General features: G+C 41.2%; 1 pseudogene; it reads left to right on the plus strand.

Moving 5' to 3' along the window:
* Positions 1 to 221: 221 nt before the first annotated feature.
* LOC131507973 (translationally-controlled tumor protein-like) lies at positions 222 to 719 on the plus strand (annotated as a pseudogene).
* The last annotated feature ends 545 nt before the right edge of the window (positions 720 to 1,264 follow it).

Consider the following 1,264-nt stretch of genomic DNA (forward strand, 5'->3'; position numbering starts at 1 on the left):
AGATCATTGCTTGTTTCAATTTTTTTTTTCCTTTTACCTCTTCAGTTACCTTAGAGTTAAAAACAAAACAGAAACAAAAACAAAAACTCACTGCTCTGGCCTCTCCGCGCTCTCAGCGAGTGCAGCTCTGGGTGCACTCTGCTCAAGGCTCCTGGCTCCTGCCAAGCCCATGCCACCCTCTTGTCTCTCCGTCTGCGATCACGATCATCTCCTGGGACCTCATCAGCGGTAATGAGATGTTCTCCGACTTCTACAAGATCCGGGAGATCGCGGAGGGCTGTGTCTAGAGGTGGAGGGGAAGATGCTCAGTAGGACAGAAGGTAACATGAATGACTTGCTCATTCGTGGAAATGGCTCCGCTGAAGGCTGAAAGGTTGGTAGTCACCGGTGCTGATACTGTCGTGAACCATCACTTTCAGGAAACCAGTTTCACATAAGAAGCCTACAAGAAGCACATAAAATATTACATGAAATCAATCAAAGGCAGACTTGAAGAACAGAGGCCAGAGGAAAACCTTTTATGGCAGGGGCTATGGAACAAATTAAGTGTATCCTTGCAAATTTCAAAAAAAAAAATGACCTTTTTTTTTCTTTTTTTTTTTAACTGGTGAAAACATGAATCCAGATAGCACGATCGTTCTTCTGGACTATGGTGAGGATGTGTGACCCCATATATGATTTTCTTTAAGGATGGTTTAGAAATGGAAAAATGTTCATGAATTTGGCCATTAATTTGGATGTATCGCCTGTTGTCATAACTGGCTGCTGCTCCTCACACACCACCAGGGCTTAGACAAATGGGACTGATGCCATCTTGAGCTCTTCAGTGATTTTGACCTTGATTTATTTGGAGCAGAGGCATTGTTTTTAAGAAAAGAAAAACATGCCATGTAGGTTGTCTAAAAATAAAATGCATTTCAACTCATTTGAGAGAATGCCTCTTAGTTTAATACATATTTAATGTATTAAATATGTAGTGTCTTGGAGACACTGTGTAGTGTCTTGGAGAAGCTAGAGCATGGTTGTAGGCAACTTCTAGAAAGCATAGGATGGCTTGCAGGTAACTTCTATAGTGGAAATCATTTCTGGGACTGGAATATAAAAAACAAAGTCTTAATACTGAGTTCAAGTAAAGGGAAAGGCCATGCTCATAACTGTGCCAACGTTTGATGTGGGTTCCTTACGCATTTCATCGCCTACAAGCAGAAGTAGTTAATTCTGGAAGAGCTCACCAAAAGAATAAAAAGGATTAACACAGTTGGAA

This window comes from Neofelis nebulosa, chromosome 3 (assembly GCF_028018385.1).
Source record: "Neofelis nebulosa isolate mNeoNeb1 chromosome 3, mNeoNeb1.pri, whole genome shotgun sequence".
NCBI classification, from domain to species: Eukaryota; Metazoa; Chordata; class Mammalia; order Carnivora; family Felidae; genus Neofelis; species Neofelis nebulosa.